Here is a 16179-nt window from a genome sequence, read left to right on the forward strand (position 1 = left end):
TGTTGCAGGGAAAGGGACAGGTTCCTTGGTATTAATATTAATGATTTAGATGAAAGAGGAAATGTACCAAGCTGGACCGGTAAATCTATGGATTATACCGAGATGGGGATGTAGGAGACAGTGAGAAACGCTACCGAAGTTGCTCAGTGCTCCGGACCAGCTGGGAAGTTGGGTTAAAACTAGCAGAGGGCATTTAATGAGGATAACAGTGGGCTGTTGCAATTTGGCAGAAGAAACCAGGACATGCCTTACACAGTGAATGGGAAATGTCTGCGCTGTGTGACAAAATAAGTTGACATGGGAATACAGATCCAGAATCCCCTGAAAGTGGCACTAGAGTTCGATGGCGTTTTAAAGAGAGCTCCGGGAATATTAGCCTTAATAAATCGGCATGGTCAGAGGAATTGGGTTGTTAACGCTACAGTTGTAGAAGACACTGTGAATCCAGATTTGCAGAATTGTGTGGAGTTCTCATCAGCTACTTGAACGAAAGATCTCAATAATCGTGTAAAAATCCAAAGGAAATGACACGGATGTTGCCGGTATTTAAGGAAATTATGGCAGGGGTAGGATGAACAGATTTGAACTTGAGTAACTGGTGCATAGGAAAGTCAGCGCAGATCCCAGCTGGGGTTCCTACGCTTTTTAATATCATGCACCCTCTGATTAACCGAGGGGTGTATTGAACCATCTCCCAGCAGAGGTGGTAGTTGCAGGTTGAATTGCAGCATTTAAGTGCCGTTGTTTATATGTACAGTACCTGGATGAAAGAGTTATGGAAGAGAATATTCTAGGTGCAGGTGGATGGGGCCAATCAAGGAATGGCACGGATTAGATGGGCTGAAAGGACTGCTTCTGTGCTATAGGAGAATGAATCTAAATTGAGCGTTCCATGCAAGTCCATTTCCAGAAGAATGAAATCATTTCAGGGTAATGTCTTGAGAAGCCACAAATGAAAAAAAAAATAAAAAGTAGAAGAACTGAAAATAAACGAAAAGGGAAATATCAAACTCAAATCACAGCTGTGAGTTTCATTGTGACAAGGATCAGCACTACAGCCAATTTATAACTGTGAGACAAAAATTGTAATGGCTAATTTAGCCCTGCTTCGAGCTGCATGCAGTTAACCTTCTGGTAGTTCTAGAGAGAGAAAAAAAAACAAAACAAAACAAAAAATTCTTGGAAGACTCCGTGAGGGAAAAGGAGGAAGAAAGTAATTCACAGCGAAAACAAATATTAGAATAAATATTACAGATATATCAGTGAGTTCATGGGATACGACTGGACAGAGGGTGAACATGATTGTTGTTATATAGCACTGAGGGATTAGATAGAGGTTGGGCAGAGTTTGAACAGGATTGTCGATATATATCCTCAAGGTGGGGGATACAGACTGGACAGAGGTTGAACAAGATGGTTGATATATATCATTGAGGTGATGGGATACAGACTGGACAGAGGTTGAACAAGATGGTTGATATATATCACTGAGGTTGTGGGATACAGACTGGACAGAGGTTAAACAAGATGGTTGATATATATCATTGAGGTGGTTCGATACAGACTGGACAGAGGTTGAACAAAGTGGTTGATATATATCATTGAGGTGGTGGGATACAGGCTGGATATAGGGTGAATATAGGTTGAAGGAGGAATGGGTAGGAAAATTGAAGCTGGAGTTTAATGGTGACAGGTGTGTGGTGTTGCACTTCAGAAGGTCAAACCAAGGTAGAACATACAAGGTAAATGGTAGGACACTGAGGAGTGCAGAAGAATAGAGGGATCTGGGAGTGCAGATACATAATTCCCTAAAAGTGGTGTCACAAGTAGATAGGGTTGTAAAGAGAGCTTTTGGTACATTGGCCTTTATAAATCAAAGTATAGAGTAAAAGAGTTGGAATGTAGTGGTGAGGTTGTATAAGACATTCGTGAGACCGAATTTGGAGTATTGCGTGCAGTTTTGGTCGCCTAATTACAATAAGGATATTAATGTTTGTAACAGTGCAGAGAGGGTTTACAAGGATGTTGCCAGGACTTGAGAAACTGAGTTATAGAGAAAGGTTGAATAGGTTAGGACTTTATTCCCTGGAGCGTAGGAGAATGAGGGGTGATTTAATAGAGGTGTATGAAATTATTAACGGTATAGATAGAATGAATGCAAGCAGGCTTTGTCCATTGAGGCAGCGGAGAAAAAAACCCGAGGTCATGGCTTAAGGGTGAAGGGGGAAAAGTTTAAAGGGATCATTAAGGGGGGCTTCTTCACGCAGAGAGGAGTGGTAATGTGGAATGAAATGCCAGATGAAGTGGTGAATGCGGGCTCACTTTTGACATTTAAGAAAAACTTGGACAGGTATATGGATGAGAGGGGTTTGGAAGGGTATGGCCCAGCTGCAGGTCAGTGGGACTAGGCAGAAAAATGGTTCGGCACAGCCAGGAAGGGCCAAAAGGCTTGTTTCTGTGCTGTAATGTTCTATGGTTCTATGGTTCTTTGCAATGCATTTAGGTATTTGCCCCTTAGTTTTGGTAAGGTGACAATTTAGGTAATTTAGGGTGACAAGTGAAATATTTAAGGGGAATCAGAGCGGGAACTACATCACTCGGAGGGAAGGGCGAATGTGGAAGCAGCTCCCAGCGGACCTGGGTGATGCGGGTTCAATTGCAGTGTCTAAGAGAAGTTTGCGTGGGTACATCGTTGAGAGAAGTATTGAGGCTGTGGTTTGCGTGCAGGTGGATGAGACAAGGCAGAGAATGTGACGGACTAGATGGGCTGAAAGGACTGATTCTGCGCTGTAGGGGAATAAATCTTTACTGAGCATTCTACGTAAGTCCATTTCCCAGAAAACACATATCATCCCAAGCTAATGTTTTAAAAACCTACAAAATCAAGAAGCATTTTTAAGCTAATAAACCTAAAATAACCTAAAAAAGAAATAACAAGCAACATCACATGCCGTGAGCTTCATTGTGACAAATATTAATGCTGCAGCCATTTTGTACCGGTGAAACTAAAAACTGTAATGGCTGCTTTCACCCTTTAAGGCCATAGATATAGGAGGAGAATTAGGCCATTTAGGCCATTGAGTCTGCTCCGCCATTTTATCGTGACTGATGCATTTTTCTTCGGCTCCAATCTTCTGCCTTTCCCTAAACTTCTGCCTTCCTCCCGATACCTCCACCTTAAATCTACACACAAACGGCCTCCGCAGCTGCCTGCGGCAAGGAAATCCACAGATTCACCACTCTGATTAAAGAGATTCCGGCTCATCTCCATTCTAAAAGGGTGCCCCTCTTTACTGAAGCTGTGACCTCTGGTCTTAGACTCTTCCACCAGAGGAAGCACCCTTTCCACATCCACTCTATCAAGGCTTTTCACCATTTGATATGATCCATTAGGGCACCCCTCAGTCTTCTGAATTCCAGTGATTAATTGACCCAGAGTCATCAAACACTCTTTATCTGACAAGCCGCTGAAGCCTGGAACCATTTTCGTGAACTTCCTTTGAACCATCGCCTGTTGCAGCACATCCAATCAAAAATAAGCCGTTCAGAGCTGTTCACAGCATTCCATGTGAGTCCTCACCGGTGCTTTATGAATTCTCAACATTACATTCTTGCTTTTATATTCTAGTCCTCTTGAAATGAATGTTAACATTGCATTTGCCTTCCTCACCACTGAACCAATCTGCAAATTAACCTTTATGGAATCCTGTGCAATATCTCCCAAGTCACTTTGCAGCACAGTTGTTTGTGTTTTCTCTCCATTGAAAAGCAAGTAAACCACTTCATTTCTTCAACCGAAGTAAATGACCATACCCTTCCCGACACTCTATTGCATTTGCCAGATCTTTGTGCGTCCTCCTAAACTGTCCTAAGTCCTTCTCCAAAAAATTATGTGTCCCTTCACCTCTCTTCATATACTCTGCGAACATTGCAACAACCATCAATTTCATCATCCAAATCATTGACATATAAGGTAAAAAGAATCGGTCCCGTCATAGATTCCTGTGGAACACCGCTAGTCACCGGCAGCCGAACAGTAATGGCTCGCTTTATTCCCACTCCTTCTCTCCTGCCTACCAACGACTGTTCCATACATGCTATAATCTTTCCTGCCACACCCTAGGATCGTAGGTTATAACTCTTACCTCACCAGGTGTTACATTCAATTCAACCTCTGGTAGTTCTAACTAACAAAAAAAGATTCCTGAAAAACTCAGTGAGATAAAAGGTGCAATGCAACATTTCACAATTAAGAGAAAGGTTAGAGGAAACATTGCTGATGTACTGTACATCATTGAGGTGGGTACACACGGGCTGAAGAAAGGTTGCGCAAGATGTGAGTGAATGAGGAGATGGAACCATGTGGGTGAGGGATCAAGGACAGTTACTGGTGGTCATTCAGTAATACACGGGCACTGAATAATACCATAGAAAAAGATCCTAAATGACAAACCTAGATCAAGCAACAATAACTTTGGCCTGGGCACATTGCCCCTCCCCAAACCTTATCAAAGCGCCACTGAAAGTATCCCATCCGGATACATAACGCCTTCATAAGGCTAGCGCTCTACCCTTGACTGCAAGGAACTGCAGAAAACTGCGGGCACAGCTGAGGACATGACAGAAACCAGACTCCCCTCCCTGGACTGTGACTGCACTTCCCATTGCATCAGTAAAGCAGGCAGCATCAAAGATCCTCATAACCCTCGCTCTTCTCTCTTCTCAGCCGAGTCGAAGATTTAAAGTAACATTGAGAACACAGAGCACCAGGCTCCAGGAAAACTTCCAGGCTGCTGTTGTGAGCACATTGAATGTTCCCCGGTGATAAGTTGGACTCTTGATCTCACAATCTAGCTCGATGTACACTGTACACCTTTGAGAAGGCCAGGTACCCGGAAAAGGCTTATTTGTCGCATTTAATGGGCTAATAAAACCGGAAACATTGGCTGCGCTTCGGCAAGTCGGAATAGTGCAGGAAGGCACAGAGTCGACTGTACTTCCTTAGAAGGTTGGCGTCATTCAATGTCTGCAGTGAGATGCTGAAGATGTTCTATAGGTCAGTTGTTGAGAGCGCCCTCTTCTTTGTGGTGGCGTGTTGGGGAGGAAGCATTAAGAAGAAGGACGCCTCACGTCTTAATAAGCTGGTAAGGAGGGCGGGCTCTGTCGTGGGCAAAGTACTGGAGAGTTTAACATCGGTAGCTGAGCGAAGGGCGCTGAGTAGGCTACGGTCAATTATGGAAAACCCTGAACATCCTCTACATAGCACCATCCAGAGACAGAGAAGCAGTTTCAGTGACAGGTTACTGTCGATGCAATGCTCCTCAGACAGGATGAAGAGGTCAATACTCCCCAATGCCATTAGGCTTTACAATTCAACTGCCAGGACTTAAGAACTTTTTTTTTAAAGCTATTATTAATGCTTTTTTTGAGTTAGTGATTTAGATGCATATCATATTATTACTGAGTTAAGTATTGTATGTAATGAGTTTTTGCTACAACAAGTGTATGGGACATTGGAAAAAATGTTGAATTTCCCCATGGGGATGAATAAAGTATCTATCTATCTATCTATCTATCTATCTATCTATCTATCTATCTATCTATCTATCTATCTATCTATCTAGTGGCATGGATTCAACAAAAATAAACACAACGATGGCCACCCAAAACGAGAGGCCGTGAGAGATCTGGATCTCACTGCCTTGTCTGAACGGGTGAAAGATGGATCTACTCAGACAGATGGAGCAGTGTCCCGAAGGTGCGATTACTCGGTTTAACCTTCTCTGTCTGCAAGAACACAACAGGTGGAAGGGCCGCTTCCCGCGCCCTGGAATAATGTAAAACAATTGTAGACACCTGCTATCGATCCAGGTGAAGCTTGGACATGATGCGGGGCTTGGTGAGGAAGGTAAAGTTCTCAGGATAAAACTCAATGGATGAGTGCAGTCTCGGTGTCACCACCCCATCACGCTCACAGGACCAGGGCAAGAGGGGCTGAGCGGCGGCTCATCTCAGTCGGTATGTTGTGAAGGTCCCACAACACAGACCGACCCCGGCAGGTTCTGTCCAGCAAGCGCAGAGAGGCCGCCAGATCGGGGAAGTTAACTGGGTGCATTACCTTACATCAGACGTCCACACTCGGGACCAGCCTCAGTACTCACCGATGAGAACTTGTTTTCACGCCCGGACAATGAACCCTCCCCCGGATTCCCGACTCTGGGGGTGATGGTCGTCTCCTAATCCGGATCCTACAGATGATCCACCGCCGCCGCCGACCGACTTCAACACAGAACTGAAGGAAAGTCCGGACTGTAATTTATGTCATCAGAGCTGGGGGCGGTGCCTCGGAAACAAGGCAGATCTGCGGTAAAATGGGAGGGGGAAAAGGCTCACGTGACTTACACATACATGTACGTCTATGAAATTTTGCATGATTTTGCAATTTTCGCCGTCAGCTGAGATTCTAACAATAAAACTTTCTTAAAAATATGCGAATATATCACAGATCTTGTAGCTATGTATAGATTGTGACGAGATCTGAAAGATTATTCTAAAGTGGACTGTTCCTTTAAACGAGAGGGGGGGAGCGAACAGCTTGTGTGCTAAATCAGCAGCAGGGAGACAGAAAGTCTGTGAATTGCCTTGGAAACTGAAAGGCGGAGCTATGTGATGGACAGCTCGTGTTCAGCACTTGGAGATATATACAAGGTCGTTGACTTTTTAATCAGACACACACCAGAGACACACAAGACACACCACAGGAGACACACGACTCCAGAAGCAAGGGGGACACTGGTGAGCTTTGTGTGCCCACGACAAGGGTGGGGTTTTTGCTCGCAGTGTGAACAGAGGGGTGACGATTCGGGAGCTATCAGTGTGTTTAACCCTGGTCTGGGGTTGATAAATTCACCACAGAAGACGGCATCCCCTTCTTGCGGTCACAGTCGGTGACTGTAAGCTTCGGGAGCAGGGGGAGGACGTGAGGATCGACATCGGCATTGGAAGACAAACCAACACTCTAACTCTCTCTCTCCAACTCTACTCAAACCAAATTCCAGAACTGAACTGATTACTTACCATCCCACAGTGAGACTGTATCACCCAATCACCTGAGCTGGGGAAGCTTATTTACTCACCTATATATGTGCATAAACTCTGCTAACCTGTTTACTTTATCTCGTTTTATATCACTTTATTCACGTAGTTACTAATAAAATAGAGTTTATAACGGCACACTCAGACTCCGTGTGGGCCCATTTCTGCTTGCACTTTAAACCGTTAGGGGGTACGTAACAGGCGTCCAAACCCAAAGGCAGTATTCCAAGTTCGGGCTCACCGACCTCTTCAATACCTGCTGCCTCCCGTCTGAGGTGTCTGACTTTGTCTGACTCGGTGGAAAAGGAATGCAGTCTTTTTCAGCCGGATGGACTTAGTTCGGTGAATAAAGGGTTAACCTAGGTGCCACTGGAAATTGAGGATTCTCAGTTATTTGTGTTGGACGGTGTTCTAAAAGTTGGTGATGAGTTGCAAGTTGGTGATGTGAACTTTATTGGAAATATGGAGAAAGGGGCTGGTTCTGGATTTTTGAATAAAGAAATTGGGAGGTTTGAACCGGTTTCGCGACCTTTGACCCTGCTTGCAGGACAATGGCCTGTAAATATGTGAAACTCTGTTGAATTTTGTTTTCGCAATAGGAAGTAAACACCTTCAAGGTTGTGGAGTTGTTTTTCACCATTGCAATTTGGAGAGAAAGGATTGTTTTGGTTTTGAGAGACCACCTGACTGGGTTACTATAGAGACGAGTCAAGCTAAATGTCGAAAAAACAGAATGGATGGGTTGTTTGGGAATGTTCATAATGTAAACATGGTCTTCGTAAGCTTAGTAATGGTACTGAGTTTGGTAAATATTAGGTTGGCACCTATCCAGGGTGAAGTTTATTCAACAATTCAGCTAACAAGCCAGCTTGTGGCTGACGACACACGCACAGATACTGATGTGAACCGCACATGCGCAGTGACCGGAAGCATCTCTCTAAAGGCTGGTAACGCAGTTAGACAAGACAGGGGTTTAATTTATCAGAATTTGTCAGAGACTTTTCTGCCTTCAATGTTGCATCAGGATTTGCGTAGTAAGGGCGGTAAGAAAGGTTTGTCCTTGTCCGGGGATGAATTTATAGCGGAACAAAGTCGAAATTCTGAAATTGCTGCGTTGAAGGAGACAGCTCTCACAGAAGAGGAGGTTCAGAGAGAGTCAGTAGGATATTATCTTAAGGACGGGGTGTTACTGAGGAAGTGGAGATCACCTACTGTACCTGCAAATGCGGATTGTGCCATTGAACATGAACCTGTGTTCCTGAAAGTTTACAGGGCTGAGATTTTAAACATGGCTCACAGAATGCCTTTAGCTGGGCACTTTGGAGTGAGGAATACAGTAAATAGAATTATAAAGGAATTCTACCGGCCTAATTTAAGGAAGGATGTTGTTATACCTGTCAGGTTGCGGGAAAACCTAATCAGGTGATCCCAGCAGCACCACTTAGACCAATACCTGCTTTTGGTGAACCTTTTTCTAGGGTCATAGTGGATTGTGTTGGCCCATTGCCAAGGACTGCAGCTGGTTATCAGTGTTTGTTAACCATCATATGTGCAATATCTAGGTTCCATGAAGCGGTGCTTCTCTGGAACATCAAGGACATGACTGTGGTAAAAGCACATCAAATTTTTCACACTGGTATGTCTACCTAAAGAAATCCAATCTGAAGTAACTTTACTTTGAAGACATTCCAGGGGATAGTTAAAGAATTGAGAGCTAAGCACATTCTGCCACCTTTGACCCTACTCGGAGAGCAATGGTCAGATCTGAATGAGAGTAGGAGCGTGCTTAGTTATGTCTACAATTACGTCATGCACCACAGCCGTGCACAGTCTTGGAATGTCAGGGAATAAATCTTTATATTTGTTAATTAAACTCTTCAGTTGTTTTCGTGGCTTTGACTGCAAATGCTGAGTCTTTCCTTCTTTTCAAAACATCAGAATTTCTGAGTCTTGTGGAAACTACATGGTGCTCTGATATCCCAGTACCAGACACCACCATCTCCTCCGTTGTCATAACAGTACTCACTGGTGCAGGGTCGGGGTCATGATAACGTTTGATCATATTTCCGTGGACGAGCTGGGTAGCCTTTCACCGCTCAGGAGTCCTAATAACATAATTTAAAGAATAAAGTTTCTTAATTATTTCATATGGTCCACTAAATCTCGCTTGAAGGGGGTTGGTAAGGAGAGGGAACAGCATCAGGACCCTTTCTCCAGCACGATATCTCTGCTCCCTCGCTCTTCTGTCATACCCCTGTTTCATGTTTATCTGAGCGTGCTGTGAATTCTGCTTCGCAAGGTCACAAGCCGTGTTAAGTCTCTCTCTGAATTCCAAAACGAAGTTGATCCAATCAAGCAGCACCCTTACAGAATGAAACAAGATAAAAGTAAAATGATTGAAGAAGAAATTGAATACATGAAAACAGCCAGCATAATTACGTCAACCTTTTCAGACTGGGCGTCACCGTTCGTGATTGTATGAGATTCTGTACGGATTACAGGAAAGTTAATGCAGTAACTAAGGCAGATGCTTATCCCATCCCAAGAGTGGATGACTGTATTAACAGAATGGGGAATGCTAAATACCTTACAAAGACTGACCTATTGAAAGGTTACTGGTTTGTTCCTTTAACAGAAAGGGCTAAAGAAATATCTGTCTTTGTGACACCATCTACATTGTATGCGTATAATGTTTTACCCTTTGGGATGAAAATTGCTCCAGGGATGGTCCAAAGGATGATGAATTCAGTACCTCAGGGTTTAAAGAATACAGTGGCTTATTGATGACTTGGTTGTATGAAATAACACCTGGGAGGAGCATATCTTTAGCAGTAGAGAAACTGTTTGAAAGGCCGTCCAAGGGAAATCTCACTGTAAACCTCGCTAAAAGTGAATTTGGCGCTCCACTGTCACGTATCTCGGCTATGTAGTAGGCCAGGGACAACTGGCACCTGTGCAGGCCGAGGTTCAGCCTGTTACTGAGGTTCCTGTTCCGACGGGCAAGAAAGCGTTACGAAGGTTTTTGGGAATATAACCGTACAACCATATAACAATTACAGCACGGAAAAAGGCCATCTCGGCCCTTCTAGTCCGTGTCGAATGCTTACTCTCACCTACTCCCACCGACCCGCACTCAGCCCATAACCCTCCACTCCTTTCCTGTCCATATACCTATCCAATTTTGCTTTAAATGACAATACCGAACCTGCCTCTACCACTTCTACTGGAAGCTCATTCCACACAGCCACCACTCTGAGTAAAGAAATTCGCCCTCTTGTTACCCTTAAACTTTTGCCCCCTGTCTCAACTCATGTCCCCTTGTTTGAATGTCCCCTACTGTCAATGGAGAAAGCCGATCCACGTCAACTCTAGCTATTCCCTTCATGATTTTAAATACCTCTATCAAGTCCCCTCTCAACCTTCTACGCTCCAAAGAATAAAGACCTATAGTGTTCAATCTTTCCCTGTAACTTAAGTACTGAAACCTAGGTAAAATTCTAGTAAATCTTCTCTGTACACTCTCTATTTTGTTGACATCTTTCCTATAATTCGGTGACCAGAACTGTACACAATTCTCCAAGTTCGGCCTTACCAATGCTTTGTACAATTTTAACATTACATCCCAATTCCGATACTCAATGCTCTGATTTATAAAGGCCACCATACCAAAAGCTTTCTTCACCACCCTATCCACACGAGATTCCACCTTCAGGGAACTATGCACCATTATTCCTCGCTCACTCTGCTCTACTGTATTCTTCAATGCCCTACCTTTTACCATGTATGTCCTAAATGGAATGGTTCTGTATTACCGTAAGTTTTGTAAGAACTTCGCAAACAACGCTCTCCTCCTAACGAAACTCCTAGGGAAGAGTGAAAGATTTGTGTACCTTTACCAGGAGGCATTTGACCGCCTGAAAGCCATTCTGTGTTATCACCCTGTGCTCAAAGCACCTGATTTCAATAAACCATTTTCAATCGCGGTAGACGCTCGTGGTGAAGCTGCTGGGGCGGTATTGTTGCAAAAGGATGATGATGAAATTGAACATCCGGTAGCTTATTTCTCAAAGAAATTTAATGTGCATCAAGAAAATTACTCCACTGTTGAAAAAGAGCTCCTAGCATTGCAATACTTCTATGTCTACATATGTCCTGCGCAGAAACCACATGTGGTTTACACGGACCATAATCCATTAGTGTTTCTGGGTAAAATGAAGGATAAGAATAGAAGGTTGCTAAACTGGAGTCTGGTCTTGCATGAGAATGACATGGAAATAAAACACGTGATAGGTAGCAGATTGTTTCTGTAGATGTTAAGTTTAAGTTTGTAATGCTTTGCTATGTTACTGATAATTACACATGTATTGTTTTAAGCTGTATAATCGTTACCTAAGACAAATATTTTGCTGTTTCATGAAAATTTTTCCTAAAAGGAGAGAGGTGTGACGAGATTTGAATGATCATTCTAAAGTAGACTGTTCCTTTAACAAGAGAGAGAAGAAGCAAACAGTTTGAGTGCTAATTCAGCAGAGAGAGAAAAAGTCTGTGAGTTGCCTTGGAAACTGAAAGGCGTTGCTATATGATGGACAACTCGTCTTCAGCACTTGAAGATATATGCAAGGTCAGTCGACTTTTTAATCAGACACACGGGACACACAGGAGACACAGGACGCCAGAGCCAAGGAGGGCACTGGTGAGCTTTGTGTGCCCACGACGAGAGTGGGGTTTTTGCTCACAGTGTGGACAAAGGAGTGTCCGGTGGAACGCTATCCGTGTGTTTTACCCTGGCCAGGGTTGATAGCGTTAACGTGGAAACGGTCGCCTTTCTGTGGCCACAAGTTGGTGACTTTAAATAAGTTTCGGGAGCAAAGAGGACGACGTGGAGCATCGGCATCGGCACTGGAAGACAAACCAACACTCTAACTCTCTCCCTCCAACTCTACTCAAACCAAATTCCAGAACTGAACTGATTGCTTACCATCCCACCGTGAGACTGTATCACCCAATCACCTGAGCTGGGGAAGCTTATTTACTCACCTATATATGCATATACGTCGCTAACCTGTTTAACTTATCTTGTTTTATATTACTTTACTCACGTGGTTACTGATAAAATAGAGTTTATAACAGAAGACTCAGACTCCAGGTGTGTCCATTTCTGCTGGTTCTTTTTAACCCGTTAGAAGTTCTTTTCAACAGCTCTATCTCGCCATTTCCTTCTCTAATCCGTCTCCGCGAAGACCCTCACTTCCTGTCCCGCCCACCCTCTTCTGCCTGACGCCCTCCCTCCCCTCCTCCAACCTGACCCTCACTATCTCTGCGACCCTCCACTGAAATAGACTTCCGTTCCCTATTTGGCGCCCCTTGTCCTTCCCGATCGGTACCGTGCCTGCATGCCGGTGACAGGTGCAATGCCCCCGGGGGGGTGGGGAGGGCGACGCTGATGGGATACAACCAGCCCTCTTACCAGTCTGCAGTCGGATTTAGAGTCGCAGTCGGAGTTCAGTGCAGACTAGAGCCGGACCGGACTGGAAGTGGGTAGGGAGAATCTGGCTCGTGTCGCCGTCGCCTGTACCTTCCGTTCCCCCTCCACCCACCAGGTCCCTTCTACTTCTATTCAATACGGTGATTCACCGGTGCCTGTCCTCATCCGGACGCAAAACGCTCCCGACCTCCTGCCTCTGTCCCAGGCGGTAAGTGCTGCGGGCGCGGGAGCATCCCGAGTGTGTCTGCAGAGGGGCCTCGCTTGAGAGGCGTTTCGGGTCGATAGGTCCTGAGGCCGAAGAGCCGGTAGGAAATTGAGGGAAAGTTGGAGATTTACCTCACGTCTGTGATCCATTGGGGAGAACCGGCCCGGCAGGTGGGTGATCAGAAGTCCAGGCACTCGTGTGTTTGGCGGTGCTCCTGGGCTCGGGGATTCCGTAGCATGGAGATCTGAGGAAGGATAGAGTGAGAGAATGGGAATGCGGGATTGGGCCGTTAGGGGGAGCTACTGGGTGGAGGGAGGGCTTGGGGGAGATCGATTTGCATTTCAATTATTTATGGAACAACACAAGTCCAAGTCTTGTGAAAAATACAGTAAAATTCATATTTTAGTGTGCTTCCCTCTGGACTAGCTCCCACCTTTCGTACACGGGACACAAACTAATCCCAGAAACCCGTACCGGTCATAAATAATGCCACCATCCCGCTGTGTCTGCACATCCTCGCGTCACCGCAAACTCACCCCACTGCCACGTTGTCCCAGCTTATTCCCCAGATCCCTATGCCAGTCCCTGAACTAATCTCGCTGCCCGGCTTTCTTCCCACAGCCCTGCATCAGTCACCAAATTAATCCCACTGCCCTGCTATCTCCCCAAACTCTCGTGTCAGTCCCCAAACGAATCCCCTTACCGCGATCTCTCCCGTCGGACCTATATCAGTCCTCGAACTAAGCACATTGTTGTGCTCTATTCCGACAGGCCCGTATCCGTTCCCAGAGTAATTAATTGGCTAAATGGAATTATGATGCTATTAGGCCGGAATCTCCGAGCTAAAAGGGAACGTGTGCGCTCTGGAAAATGCACAACGGAAATAAGATGTTATTTTAGACAGCACTTGCATAGGGTTCTGGATAGGTGGAGGAGCCATGTTTGACATAGATGTGGATCATCTGGTCAAGAGAAAGATAGAAGCTGACCAGGTTTAGAAAGCTAGGATCGGACGTGGCTGTAGAGTTACAAGGCCGCCAGGGACGAGCTGAAGAATGGAATGAGGAGAACTTGAAACCTCCACAGAAGGCCTAAAGTAGGATTAACAAACGCCCATGAGACTCTAGATGTATGTGAAGAAGAGGATGACTAGACTGACAGTAGGACCGGTCGGGGATAGAGATGAAACACACGGCTGGAGTTGGTGGAGGTGGGACAGGTCCTTAATGAGGACTTCATTTGAATTTTCACCAGTAAGAGAGATACTGACGTTTGGGAGGACAGTTTTAAACGGGCTTATGTGCAACGACTGGACGAGGATAAAAAAAAGTGGATGCACAGGAACTTTTGAAAAAAACATTCGGATAGATAAGTCCTCTTGTGAGGTTGCGAGAAACCCCAGGTTACTGTGGGAAGCGGAGGACGAGATTGCTGCGCCCTTGGCGATTACCTTTGCGTTATCACTGCCGCACTTGTAGTATCAGGGGATTGGAAATGGAAATATTATCCCTTTGCTCAGGAAAGGGAGTAAAGATACCCTTGTAATTTATAGCCCAGTGAATCCTACTTCAGTGACGGGCAAATTATTGGAGAACATTCTGCGAAATCGAATTTACGAGTTTCGGGAGACCCTGATTTGGAAGAGTCAGAATGGTTTTGAGAGAGGCAGGTCATGCCTGTACACATCAGACTTCCAATATAACTCGGAGTCCTGCCATGTGCAGAAGTTCGCTGATGACACGGCCATAGTGGGGTGTGTCAGGAATGGACAGGAGGAGGTGTATAGGAAACTGATACAGGACTTTGTGATATGGTGCAACTCAAACTCCCTGCGTCTCAATATCACCAAGACCAAGGAGATGGTGGTGGACTTTAGGAGATCTAGGCCTCATATGGAGCCAGTGATCATTAATGGAGAATGTGTGGAGCAGGTTAAGACCTACAAGTACCTGGGAGTACAGTTAGACGAGAAGCTAGACTGGACTGCCAACACAGATGCTTTGTGCAGGAAGGCACAGAGTCGAATGTACTTCCTTAGAAGGTTGGCGTCATTCAATGTCTGCAGTGAGATGCTGAAGATGTTCTATAGGTCAGTTGTTGAGAGCGCCCTCTTCTTTGTGGTGGCGTGTTGGGGAGGAAGCATTAAGCAGAAGGACGCCTCACGTCTTAATAAGCTGGTAAGGAAGGCGGGCTCTGTCGTGGGCAAAGTACTGGAGAGTTTAACATCGGTAGCTGAGCGAAGGGCGCTGAGTAGGCTACGGTCAATTATGGAAAACCCTGAACATCCTCTACATAGCACCATCCAGAGACAGAGAAGCAGTTTCAGCGACAGGTTACTGTCGATGCAATGCTCCTCAGACAGGATGAAGAGGTCAATACTCCCCAATGCCATTAGGCTTTACAATTCAACTGCCAGGACTTAAGAACTTTTTTTAAAGCTATTATTAATGCTTTTTGAGTTAGTGATTTAGATGCATATCATATTATTACTGAGTTAAGTATTGTATGTAATGAGTTTTTGCTACAACAAGTGTATGGGACATTGGAAAAAATGTTGAATTTCCCCAAGGGGATGAATAAAGTATCTATCTATCTATCTATCTATCTATGCCTCACGTGCCTGGTTCAGTTCTGTGAAGATGTGACAAAGCACATTGGTAAAGGCAGAGAAGTTGATCTGGTATAAATAGATTTTAATAAGGCATTTGATACGGTTAACTATGGTAGGACCGTTCATAGCGTCAGAAGGTTTGGCATCCAGGGAGAGTTGGCTGGTGGATTCCAGGACTGATGCCCACAGAAGGCAGACTGTAGTTGTGGATGGAGCGTTTTCTCCCTGGATGTCGGTGACCAGTGGTGTCCTGCAATGGTCAGTCTGAGACTCCCGGCTTTTGTGTTTTTATGAACGATTTGGATGAGGAGGTGGAAGGGTGGATTATTGTATTTGCAATGATGTGGCCGTTGGTGGAATTATGGACAGTATAGGAGGTTTTCATAGATTACAACAGGACAGTCACAGGACGCAGAGCAGCGCTGAGAAGTTACAGATGGAGTTCAACCCAGAAAGGTACGAAGTAATTCACTTTGGGAGAATGGAATTGAAGGCAGAGGTATTACTTGCTCGAGTCAACCGAGGGCCGCACATTAGTACAAGTTCCACAATGGAAACAGAGTGATGAGATTCTCTCCAATAAGCCGAGGTCCGCTCATCGGTACGAGAACCACAATCGGCACGGAGCGGTGCACTGCAGGAGCAGAAGGAAGTGTGATTGACAGGTGAGCTTGACCACATCTGCTGTTCAGCACAGACTCATAGTGACGATTGTCTTATGAAAGCAGTTGAGTGAACTCGGCCTTTTTTCCTCGGAGCGACGGAGGATGAGAGGTGACCTGA

General features: G+C 45.0%; 1 protein-coding gene across 4 annotated transcripts in view; it reads right to left on the minus strand.

The window, feature by feature from the left end:
* LOC140724442 (NACHT, LRR and PYD domains-containing protein 12-like) overlaps positions 1–6246 on the minus strand; it is a 64484-nt gene extending 58238 nt beyond the window's left edge. For 3 of the 4 annotated variants that reach the window (XM_073038893.1, XM_073038892.1, XM_073038890.1), the window contains exon 1: positions 6162–6246. The gene's annotated coding sequence lies outside the window, so the exon portion shown is untranslated. The remainder of the gene's footprint in view (positions 1–6161) is intronic. The other variant, XM_073038894.1, reaches the window with a different exon arrangement.
* Between the last annotated feature and the right edge of the window lie 9933 nt (positions 6247–16179).

The sequence above is a fragment of the Hemitrygon akajei genome, unplaced genomic scaffold (genome assembly GCF_048418815.1).
Source record: "Hemitrygon akajei unplaced genomic scaffold, sHemAka1.3 Scf000219, whole genome shotgun sequence".
In the NCBI taxonomy this organism is placed as follows: domain Eukaryota; kingdom Metazoa; phylum Chordata; class Chondrichthyes; order Myliobatiformes; family Dasyatidae; genus Hemitrygon; species Hemitrygon akajei.